The following is a 10,552-nucleotide window of genomic DNA, read 5'->3' as shown; positions in this document are numbered from 1 at the left end:
TTTAAGGTAATGGCATTTAATGACTGTGGACATTTTTGATATTGGACATTTTAATGACTGGGGACATTTCTGGTACTGGACATTAACCTTCCGGCTGGTGCGGTGGCCATGCCGTGATTTTCCGGTTGTATTTGGAGGGGATAAGTTCCTATTTCTTCTCCGCGCGCCTTCATTCGAGTGTTCATTTTGTATTAAAATATAGTAATAATAAAGTGTATAAGAACGCTCTAAAAATATTCAGTTAACATCATAGAAAATGCCGTTTTTAATTTAAAAAAAATTGTGTGGCGCACATTGTGCTCCGCGCGCCTGGTCGTGTTACCAGAAAAGACGCGCCCGCCGAATGGTTAATGATGGACATTTTTGCAGTGGACTAATAGACTGATAATCACTCACGATACTAGCGATGTAGTTTGTAATAATGATTTTGCTGGTGTTGGTGGTAATAACTGGTGCTGATGGTGGTGGTGCTGCTGTTAATGGTGTTGGCGCTGTTCTGATGTACGATTTGATATTTATTTGTCAAACAACATCTTTATCTGTTATGGTGTACCTTCACGTTACTGTGCTGTTATGCTGGATGTTTACTGTGCTGTTACTTATATTGATGGCGCTGGTAGTACTGGAATGAACGTTGATGATTAGTGTGGTTGCTGCTGTTGATGGTTTGTTGTTTATGTTGCCGAGTATGGTAATGCAAGTGCTGGTATAACCCGTCTGAAGAATCACTGCAGACGGCAGGTAGAGTAAGCTTGGACATAAACAAGCGATCGATGCTGCATTACGTCACCCTGTTCTGACGTACTATGCACAGCGCTGTAGTAAAGAAATGCCTCAGTTCAGTTCGTTCAGTTTGCTAGTCGGTATCGGAAGTGAGTCTGTACACAAGAGCGAATGGAAACTCCAAGACACACGTCACGCGAAGCACAAGATTATATACAATGTGCTAAAATTTTGTAAAGAAGAGAAAAAGAAAGGTCTTATCATTCCATTAACGAACGCTGTGAAAAGAACAGCAATGGCGGTGGGAAAGAGTGAAAGAACAAAACATATTATAGCTGAGGAGGGTGAGGAAGCAAAGCGCATTGGAGGACAATTTCCAACGTCTGGTAAAAGCCGCCCACATTCAAAGAAAATTGTACTTGATGATTTTGAAAAATATGTCATCCGCAGAACTTTTTTAGAGTTTTATGAGCAGAGGTAAAGAAATTCCGACCCTAAGCAAGATTAAGAATGCTGTTAAGGAAAAGATACATTCTGGAGACTGCTGAAATCCATGGGATACAAATTTAAGAAATGCAAAAACATTCTATATGTCTTAATGGAGCTGTCGGACATTGTTGCACGTCGTGCAGCACACCTGAGAATACTAAAGCAAAACGAAAAGGGGCCAAAGAAGCCAATTGTTTATACATATGAAACATGGGTCCATACACATCATACCGTATAAAAGTGTTGGCAGCATGATGAAGTATAAGGTATGCATGTAAACCAAAGTATTGGGCATAAGGCTATTGTTGTTCACGCTGGTGGTGAAATGGAATTCATCGAAGAGGCCGAGTTGGCATATGACTCCAAATCTTATTCTGCAGATTATCATGATGAAATGAACGGCGAAAATTATAATAAATGGTTAAGGAACGTCTCCTACCAAATCTTCCATCTGAGTGCATTGTTGTGTTAGATAATGCAAAACCACCAAAGAAGACTGGCTAAAATGCTGCCAATCTGTTAAACATATCGGGGACGAATATTGGCATCGTGGCGCGTTAATGGAAGAGGAAGTTGACAGGATAGTAATACACATTAGTGATAAAGAGTGTGATGAAGATGAGATGTATTATGATAGGCCAGGTAGCAGCACAGACGAAGGGAGTTCAACTGATAATGCAGATGAAATTGAAGCCTCTGCGTCGGGCATACAGCTATTTCTGGAATAAGGTACTGTACGTGTATATTCCGTACATATGATAGAAAAAGTAAATTCAATTGTGGTATTGGTAATTGTATTTGATTATAACAGCTGTTCACGTTTTTATTGTCAGACTGTACCAATATTTCTCCAGCTGATTCGCCACGCATCGAGACTGAGAGGATCGCATTCACGAAACACGAGCGCCCTCATCTGAAAACTGCAATGTTTCCTCAGACGGGTTATGCCGTTGGTACTGGTACAGTTATTGATGGCGGCGATATTGTTGCTTATGATTAGGGACTGGATTTGTAGATTTTTACCTATTTTTTTCCTTGCTTCTGAACTCCTAATTTTTTCAATGCTTTTCCGAATCATGATCGTAGAAGTCGTATATGTGTGAATTCTGTTGAACCTTAAAAAACCTAAATTGGATCTTAGTTCCTAAAAAAGCCTAAATCATTGTTGATGAGCTTTATCCTCTATTTACTGCGTTATATATTGTTTTTTTTTTATTTTGAGAGTAATAGCCGTAATATCAATACTTTTCGAGAGACAGAGAGAGAGAGAGAGAGAGAGAAAGAGAGAGGGGGGGGAATAACACTCTCGACATGGAGGAGGCTGCCTCAATCCTTAAGGCAAAATCTGTACTTAGCAGTGACAACATCTATGTCTTCCTTGCTTTCCTCAAGGCACATTTCAATAACCTTTCAAAATATATTGAGTACTTTTAATCTTTGTCGCTACAACTGAATGATGCAATTGCTGTCATTGACTCGCTTCTACAGAAACAAGTAGGCCTACCAGGACTCGTGGGTGAAGCCGTCACATTAAAGTGAAGAAACTATTACAGAGGAATCCACGGTTTGAAAAAATGAAAAATGTCTGCTCCATTCTCCAGGAGGAAAAAGCTTCAATTGTCAGTTATCGTAGGTACCTGCTGCAGTGGCAGCAATGAAATTTGCACCTATGACGTCATCTGCTGTCAAAAGAACCATTTTGTCCTTCAAATGTATTTTGAGAGATAAAAGAAAAAAACTTTTCAGTCGAGAATCTTGAAAAGTATTTGATCATATATTGCAACCAGGAACATCACCGGTAAATAATGTTGTTTTGTTTGTTTGTTACTATTTAAAATAATTCTTGATCAAGTTTGAACAGATTTAATTCAAAAGTTGTGTGTGTACTGTACCTTTTATCTATTGAATATTGAAATTTATGTACAGTAGAACCTCTGTTATCCGTGGTAATGAAGGGGGCGGACTGAGCGGTTAATCGAAAAAATCGGATAATCCGTACAATAAAATATGTTTATAAATTATTAAGTGCATAATACACAATCTCGTAATTTCCTTCGTGGTCTATGTAGTGGATCAGGAGTTCATTAAAAGTTCGGTTGTCAACGATGGTTGATCATTGTCTGTGGAAAGATAGGAATGCTTGAAGTCTCATGTTGTAGATTTACATACTTTATACACTTTATCCTTGTTTTTTTTAATCGCGTACAGTTGTAACTTCAATATCCTACTCTGAAGCAGCATTAACCAGAGTTTCTTCTTTTCCAAACTTCTCAATTATTTGTAATATTTTCGACAATTAACACAATACGTTTTCTTTTCACAAGTGTGGAAGACATTTTGCACAGAAGTTATACAGTACAGCCACTCGAATAGTAAGGATAAGGACTGAATTGTACTCGGGTTTGTGGAAATTCTTGGAGTAATTTCTTTGGAAGCAGGTAGTGATTATTTTACAAGTAACTATTTCCGTTGCCGACAGCGAAGCATTTCTACTGCATACTTTATAGTGAAAGTAAAGGTTTGCAATAAGCTTCGGTAGAAAAACTATGTAGAAACATAACGTACAGTACTTCATATACTTTTTTGTGGCAAAAAGAAAATATGAGCTAGGAAAAAAAAAGTCCGACAATCGGTTAATAGGGTGACGGATAATCGGGGTTTTACTGTAGTTATATCAAGACAAATTACGATATATTAGATAAAATGTTAATTGTTACAATAATTTATTCAAACTACAAATAATGTTAAAGGGAAAGAAGCAAAACTTGCGAATCTTATAAGTTTTGATAAGTAGTTTGGTTCTTGAAAACTCAGTTTCGTGGTCCATGTTGTCTTAATAAATATATATTTTTTTCTAAAAATAACTTGTAAGGATACATTTTTAACGATCGGACAGTTTTTGCGACCCTTTTCACACATTGGACATAAAACCTAAAAAAATCTATTTCACCTATTCCAAAAACCTAAAATGGTCTTTTCAAAAACCTAAAATTCTGGTCCCCATCATGATTGTGGTGTTGGTATCGAAGATGTTGACTGGTGCAGTTGCTGCTGATGGTGCTCGTGTGTGTACTGCTGATAATGTTGACAGTGCTGGTGCTGTTACTTCGTGGTGTTGGTGCTGTAGCTGATGCTAATGGTGGTACTGATGATGTATTAGGTTTTGTCAATATTCTCTGTCTCGGTTAAGAAATAAATGGAGACGAGCATCTAACTTGTAAGCTAGTTCTTAGAAACGCAGAAAAAATATGAATATCTTCGTTATGCAAGTCCCTGAGAATGTTTACACGACTGACATTTTCTTCTAACGACTTTGAGAGATTTCAAAGCGCGTATTACGCTGCAGCCTTTGATGGCACCGCCAGCTGTGCGACGCCTCGAGAATGTTGTAATATTTTGGTCCATGAGTTACAGTTCCTGTGCAATTATTTATTTTCCCAAACTAGTTTCAGAGTATACACTGAGCAGAATGCCCTAAGGCCTGAGGATCACAGCAATATCAACCGAAGTACTTTTGAAGTGTCACTGTTTGTGGTTTTCTTTCCTGTTGCATTCATATTAATATATTCACACACGTTTCGTTAAGAACACCCTGAAGTGAACAGTAGGCAATCGGCTTTCCAAGAAACAGACCCGGACTGCAATCTCGACGAGGCTATGTGAACAAAGACGGTATATGCCCATATTGCAAATGATTTTATAATATTCTCTCATTCATTCATTCATAGTTTTCTGCTCAAGGACAGGCTTTTCACTGCAAACCCAGCATTTTACCATTTTTCCTATTTTCTGTCTTTCTCTTAATCTCCGCATATGATCGATATTATCTTAATGTAGTCGATCATCTGCTATGTTCTTCTACCACGAACTTTTCTTCACTTCATCATTTCTTCCATTGCATCCTTTCAGTAAGCAGTTTCTTCTCAGCTAGTGACCCAACCAATTCATTTTTCTCTTTCTGATCAGTTTCAGTGTCATTCTTTCTTCACTCACTCTTTCCAACAAAGCTTCTTTTCATATTCTGTCTGTTCATTTCACACGCTCCATTATTGTATGTATGTATGTATATGTATTTTTTTAGTTGGTTTTTAACGACGCTGTATCAACTACGAGGTTATTTAGCGTCGATGAGATTGGTGACAGCGGGATGGTATTTGGCGAGATGAGGCCGAGGATTGCCTGGCATTCACCTTATGGTTGGGGAAAACCTCGGAAAAAACCCAACCAGGTAATCAGCCCAAGCGGGGATCGAACCCGCGCCCGAGCGCAACTTCAGATCGGCAGGCAAGCGCCTTAACCGACTGAGCCACGCCGGTGGCTTTGTATGTATGTATGTATGTATGTATGTATGTATGTATTTTTTTGTTTTATTGGGTTATTTTACGACGCTGTATCAACATCTCGGGTTATTTAGCGTCTGAATGAAATGAAGGTGATAATGCTCGTGAAATGAGTCCGGGATTTGGTCGTATTGGGTTGAGGGAAAACCCCGGAAAAACCTCAACCAGGTAACTTGCCCCGACTGGGATTCGAACCTGGTTTCGCGGCCAGACCTGCTGACCGTTACTCCACAGGTGTGAACTGTATGTATGTATGTATGTATGTATGTATGTATGTATGTATGTATGTATGTATGTATGTATGTATGTTGTGTGTTTTGTGTGGTGTGTTGGATGTGTTTTTCACGAGTTTTGAGCAAGTAATACTGGTGGTGTTAGTGGTAGTAGGCATAGTATTTTATATAACATCGCTTTGAACTGAAGACGATTTTCAGCGCCGAACTTCAATGTGGGCGATTAATTTTTCCTGGTGACTTCTGTAAGAAACTGTTTTTTTTTTTTTTTTTACGGACCACAAATCCAGAACACGGGACTCACTATTTTATTCCCCACCCGAAGAAAGCCATTCTAGGATGAAGTTTTTTCGCTATTTATGATCCACCGTCCTCGGTAGGGATTGGACCACCGAAATGTGGATTTAAGTACGTTTTATTTTGTTTAGATATTCCAAACAAAAATGTATAATACAATATTACTTGTTGTTGCTTCCTTTTCGAGATAAATATTGCTGTATATAAAATATTTGATAGCGTGTTTTGGGAGAGTCACTTATTTAAATTCCAATATACGAGTACTTAGTCAATTTAAAAGAGCAGTGTATTGTGGTAATAAATTATTGAAAGACTTTTAGTTTTGTCCTCTAAATGTGCAGAAATTTGATCCGAACAAATGTAACTTTTCGTTCTGCAAAGGAATTTAATAATGCTCCATTTGTTCGGAATAATTTTTGCACATTTAACTGAAATCCTTTCAATCATCTATTACCATAATACACTGTTCTCTTAAATTTACTAAGCATATTGGAATTTGAATAAATGGCTTTCCCAAAACACGCTATGAAATGTTTCACATAAAACAATTTTTATTTCGAAAAGGAAGCAAAAGCGAGCAAAAAGATATTAAACTTTTTTTTTAAATATCTCAAAGAGAGCCACCGGCGTAGCTCAGTAGGCTAAGGCGCTTGTTTACCGATCTGGAGTTACACTCGGAAGCGGGTTCGATTCCCGCTTGGGCTGATTACCTGGTTGGGTTTTTCCGAGGTTTTCTCCAACCGTAAGGCAAATTTCAGGTAATCTATGGCGAATCTTCGGCCTCATCTCGCCAAATATCTCGCTATCACCAATCCCATCGACACTAAATAACCTTGTAGTTGATACAGCGTCGTTAAATAACCAAGTAAAAAAGTAGATCAAAGAATAACCCCGTAAAATTAATGACATTGCTTATAGTTCATTCTATATATAGGCCTACATTATGTTGAATATGTTTTAAGTTATGTTACACTTTGTTTTCATATTACACAAGCTATATGCGCAAAAATGCGGACATGCATTCAGAATATTGCAAAATTTGAGCAGATTCGCTGGTGTAAACGTGAAGTGCAATTATATGTGGGATTCGAAACAACACCAACTCCCTCGTCATATGACACTTCTAATATTACAATATATGCTTCATCCTACACTGGTTAACAGCCGTGTAGTCAGCAGTTACCCTGTAGTAATGCTGTTTTGATTACAGTTTTATTGACAGCACTTGTTTATAATTCAATTATGTAGTTTATGGGATACACAGTCATTAAATAAACATGAAGATCAAAACTTATTCAGCGCTTGCTAGAGAATGAGTCAGGGTGACGTAGGTTTATGTAATGTCTGTGCATATAAATTGCACACGTAGAAAACTAATAACAAATGGGCTTATGACAACTGCAGTCATAAATCCGTTTGCAAGTGAACCACACTCGTAACAAGTGAGAAGATATGAGCGCCTTTAACAGCCGCTGCAAAATTGAATATAAATAACGCATTACATGATCAAAGAGGCGCTGTTGCTCAGAGATTGAAAGATCTGTGCACTGCACAAACGTGAACATACAACACAGTTTCTGATAGAACTCACGTCACAAGAAAGATTGTTACTTAAAGATTTTCTTTTGCATTAAACTTGCTGAACTTGGAAGGTGGTTCTTTTCTTTATCGGAGACTAGATACTAATAAGGGAACGTTCAACACTGGAAGGTTGAAATTTTGTACAATAAAGGTCGCATTTATAACAAATTTTCTACGAATTCTGTTTTTCGAAATCGATCTATAAGACGGTTAAATACTGTAGTAGTCTACTTGGAATATTAGTACAGTAAAACCTTGGATTACGACCATAATTCTTTTCGAAAATGTGCTCTTAATCCATAACATTCGCATATCAAGGCGACTTTCTCCATAAAAAACATGTAAACTCAGGTTAATTCGTTTTACAACATTTTATTCATATAAAATACAGTATAATTTAGGTAAAATTCAATGCAATAGTGCAGCACAAATCATCACTGAACAACAAATTGTTACTTTTTGTTTTGCTCCGAAATAAAAATAGGTGAACATTACTGATATGTGTGCCCTAAATCTGAATTTTGAGACGATTTAATACCATTTAATACCATACCGGGGTGTTATTCGCCAGGTGGATGGTGTATCGGATGATCGAGATATGCGCAGGGGAAGACTTACAAATAAATAGTGTGAATTTTTAGTAACAAATATAATTAACAAATAATGGATAACAAATACATGAATTTATTGATGAGAGTAACATCTAAGTATGAAGTTAAATGAAAAGAAAAGATATTGCAAATTAATCTCAAATATACAATAGACAAATCACTGAACCGTCGAGACTTTAAGCAAGCTGGGTCAATATAATTACAAGTCATGATACAATCTATGTAACCAATTCCCAATAACATGTTCCTGATCTATTAAACGTTTGCCCGCTGGAACATTCTCGCAATATATATATATGCAACGACATGAATGCCCAGCCAATATCATAACTCTTAACACATGCCCCATTAGATTACAATTACCATGAGAATGCAACTAACAAGTCCAAAATATATTGACTCAGTATTCCACAAAGAAGTAACCCAAATAAAGCTGTCACACGGCTGATCAATGTACACACAACTAATTAAACATTAGTCTTACATAAACTCTACACATAATAATAATCTCTGTACTATTACAACAAACCTGATGTCCAAAAGAGAGAGAGAGAAACAGTGAGTAATATATAACCGACGATAACTTCGAATACGTGTACTCGCTTAAATACCAACTGAAACTCAGTACAGTCGGATTCATAAATATCATCTTATAGAAGGTAAAGATAATCAATTCGGAATAGTAATAACTAGAATAATCACGAGACCCATACAATTCTAGTTTCATTACACCGCCTATTACGATGTAAGCAATAAAGATCGTTAATCACCGCAATTTCACCAGACTGTCTTGGAATTTCAATTCGAGGTCACTCATCACAACTATATATTCTCACACTATCCCAAACACATAAACCAATACCTATCATCAGCCAGTGATTTCCATATACGATCCACCAATATAGCGCAAACACATAAACCAAATATCAGAATAATTTCACAACCTTAATTTAACTATTCCAATGATAAATCTAATACAACCTTATAACACAACACTGAATCCCAACATAGATTCCAAACAACCTTTCATATTGCCCGTAAATTCCTAAGTGGAGTTAATAATGCACAATTCTCGGAACATCCTTACACATCGAACTTAAGTTCCAAAGTGTAGTTTACTATTCGAGCCCTGCTTCCTGAGTGTACTTATCTATACGAATCCTAGTTCCTGACTGTAGTTATCTATACAAGCGCTGGCTCCTGAGTAAAGTCAAATATAACTGAGCGTAACCAAGAAACCTCGCCTTTCTCTCTCTTTTGTTTAACAAAGCCAACCGGCCAATGGGAAATTAGGAACGAAAATGAAAGGATAAGTGGCGCTATCTATGATATGCTGTCAGGGTGAACTCTGTCGGGCGAGATGATGTACTAGCTGGATGACTGACGCGTCGAGCTCGGCTCAGTTTAAAACCCAAATTGCCCCATCACGTACCATTTTCCGGGGAAAATGAATTGAATTTTTTTATGACAAACTTATTTGTTTTTAATTTTTCGCTGCTACTGATAAAATTACAACGCACTAGGGATTCAAAATTCCTCAAAATGCTTGAAAAATATGTACTGGATACAAAAATGATGTTACATAGTTTAAAACACAACAACAATAAAAATATTTCATACGTATAATGAGAAAAATCTCGGAATTTGAACTTACATTTAAAATAATTTTCTGGATGGCTTCTGTTTCTAACTAGACCCAGGACTGTATTTTACATGGAACCAACAATAGTCTGCAAAAATGCTGGATGATGATGTTCCTTTATATGGTCTTTCCATTTCAGATATTTCTTGATAAAATTTACCCCATGCTCGTCGCTTACCGCTCCCAGGTTAGGAGGAAAGAAATCTAAATGAGAATGTAAGAAGTGTATTTTGAGAGACCTATTACACTACATTTTGTCGTATGCACTTAACATGATTTCCACAATAAGTGCTATGTAGTTCTCTGCCCTAGAATTTCCAAGGAAATTTGAGCAAACGTCTTTGAAAGCGCGCCCCATGCCATTCTTTCTGTAACGGAAAGTTTTTCCTCAAACAAAGAGTCAGCCATAAATTTGTGAATTTGTTGGCCGATGAAAATGCCCACATTTAATTTTCCTTCACTCAAACTGGTAAACTTTTCCTTGTTTGCTCATTGCATAGACCTCACTTTGAACTGTTATGAAATTTACTTAATGGAAGGGACCAACATCTGTTTATTTATTAGAAATACAAAATTAACATGCCAACAACCATAATAAACCGTAAATAAGTCGTAAATTCATAAAATACATTAGCT

The sequence above is a fragment of the Periplaneta americana genome, chromosome 11, assembly GCF_040183065.1.
Source record: "Periplaneta americana isolate PAMFEO1 chromosome 11, P.americana_PAMFEO1_priV1, whole genome shotgun sequence".
Classification (NCBI taxonomy): domain Eukaryota; kingdom Metazoa; phylum Arthropoda; class Insecta; order Blattodea; family Blattidae; genus Periplaneta; species Periplaneta americana.
This window is presented reverse-complemented; position numbering follows the sequence as displayed.